We start from the raw sequence: 2,432 nt of genomic DNA, 5'->3' as shown, positions 1-2,432 counted from the left end.
TTGACTTCTTTTCCTATTGGTAGGGTGGTTGTTGAAAACCCGGAGGATGTTGTGGTCTTTGATTTCCTTGACCGCCCCACGAGAAATTGGGGTGGTTCCTCCAACCTGCATTGTAAGTGTTACTATATGGATTGTTTTGAGGTCGAGGATTATTACCCATGTAATTTAATTGCCCATTATCCATTTTGTGGCCATAAGTTTGGTATTCCAAGTGGTTTGGTCCACCTCCACTTGCTTCGCACTGCATTACTGGGTAAACCTGTGAAGAACTACGAAAACCATCAATCTTTTTATTTAGAAGTTCTACCTGGTTTGACAGCATAGTAACTGAATCAACGTTATAAACGCCTGTTGCTTTAGTTGGTTTAGTCCTCATGACTTACCACTGATAGTTATTCAGTGACATCTCCTCTATAAACTCATCGGCATTTTCAGGTGTTTTATTGTTGATGGTTTTGCCAGCAGCTGCGTCAACCATTTATCGAGTCAAAGGATTCAAGCCATTATAGAATGTTTGAACCTGAAGCCAAAGAGGTAACCCATGGTGAGGGCACCTTCTCATTAAGTCTTTGTATCTCTCCCATGCATCGTAAAGTGTTTCTAAGTCCATCTGCATAAACGAAGAGATATCATTACGTAATTTAGCAGTTTTAGCCGGCGGAAAGTATTTGAGTAAAAATTTTTCGATTATTTGTTCCCAAGTAGTAATTGACCCTCGTGGTAAAGAGTTCAACCACTGTTTAGCTTTATTCCTCAATAAAAAGAGAAACAACCGAAGACGCATGGCATCATCAGAAACACCATTGATTTTAAATGTATAGCAGAATTCCAGAAAGTTTGCTAAGTGAGCTTGGGATCTTCATCTTGCAAACCGTCAAACTGAACAAACTATTGTATCATTTGAATTGTGTTAGGTTTCAGTTCAAAAGCATTTGTAGCTACAGCAGGTCTAACTATGCTAGATTCAGTTCCTGTTAAAGAAGATTTAGCATAATCATACATAGTACGTGGAAAAGGATTTTGATTAACCGCAATTGCAGGTGGTAGCTGATTGCCTTGGTTTTCAGCCATCTCTTTGGTTGGGGGTTGAGTATCATTTTCTTGCTCGTTCTCTATGTATCTTAAGCTTCGCCTTACTTCTCTTTGGTTTCTACGAACTGTGCAATCAATTTCTTCGTCAAAAAGTAGTGGTTCTGATGGGTTTCTTCTAGTCATAAACTATAAAAACCTGCCAAGAGAAAGAAAAAGTAAATTAATAAATAATAATAATAAATTAATTTGCAAGAAAAATAAATGGCTAAAGTAATAAAAATTGAGTGTTCCTAATATCTTAGTTCCCCGGCAACGGTACCAAAAACTTGATTGCGTGATTTCGTGATAGGTTTTAAATATTTATAATTACTCGTTCTTGAACTATCTTTTATGGCGATGTAGGCAAGTGTACCTATCGAACAGTAGTATAGTTTTAGCAAGACCAGATTGTCGAACCCAAAGGAACTAAAAGTACTAGTAATGACTGTCTTTTTATTATCTAGCCTAAGAATAAAGAGGTTTTTGTTTTAACTAACTAATTATCTAAACTAAGAACTCACAGAGACTAGAATTGGGAAATTGCTTTTGGGAAAATCTATTGAATGAAGGCAATACTTAAGGAAAAATCCACCTAGACTGTACTTGTCATTCTGGCTCCGAATCGGACGATTTATTCATTTAACTTGTTCCATAGAGATCCCTAAGTTATGTTATTATCCCTATTCAAGACTAATAACGTCTAATCCCTAGATTGAATAACCAAGACTTTTCTTTAATTAACACTCTAGGGTTGCATTAACTCGATCTATGGATCCCCTTATTAGGTTTCACCCTAATTCGGCAAAATCTTGTCACCCTATGTCTAGGCGCGCAATCAACTCCGCTTAATTATGAAAAATGTACTCTTAAATAGGGTCTATTCCTCCTCTGAATAAGAGCTTATCTTGAATCAATATCCTGGGATATCAAAACAAGAATTAAAAACACATAATTAAGAACAAGTTAAATATTTATCATACGATTCAGAAACTAATAACAAGATTCATCTTAGGTTTCATTCCCCTTAGGTATTTAGGGGTCTTAGTTCATAACTAAACAAGAAAACATCCCAGAATAATAAAGAATAAAAAACATAAAGAAAACCCAAAACTCCTAAAGGAAAATTGAGGAGAGATCTTCAATCTTGATGATGAATTCGGCTTCTGAGATGGATCAATCGGCTTTCTTGGGGTAATTCCTTGCCCCCTCTTCTCTGTGTGTTTTCTTCTTCTTCTAGGGTGTATTTATAGGCTTTGGAATGCCTAAAAGCCCTCAAAATTAGCCTTTTCTGAATTGGACTCAACTTGGGCTCGGTAGGGACATGCCCGTGTGACACGCCCGTGTGCGATTACTTCAGGCCG

At 37.0% G+C, this 2,432-nt stretch overlaps 1 non-coding gene across 1 annotated transcript; it reads left to right on the top strand.

Annotated features, from left to right (window-relative positions):
* Positions 1 to 536: 536 nt before the first annotated feature.
* On the top strand, positions 537 to 643 carry LOC128294287 (small nucleolar RNA R71). Its single transcript, XR_008284601.1, has one exon. It is a non-coding gene; the product is annotated as a small nucleolar RNA R71 (small nucleolar RNA).
* Positions 644 to 2,432: the final 1,789 nt, after the last annotated feature.

Source organism: Gossypium arboreum, chromosome 6 (assembly GCF_025698485.1).
Source record: "Gossypium arboreum isolate Shixiya-1 chromosome 6, ASM2569848v2, whole genome shotgun sequence".
In the NCBI taxonomy this organism is placed as follows: domain Eukaryota; kingdom Viridiplantae; phylum Streptophyta; class Magnoliopsida; order Malvales; family Malvaceae; genus Gossypium; species Gossypium arboreum.
This window is presented reverse-complemented; position numbering and strand designations above follow the sequence as displayed.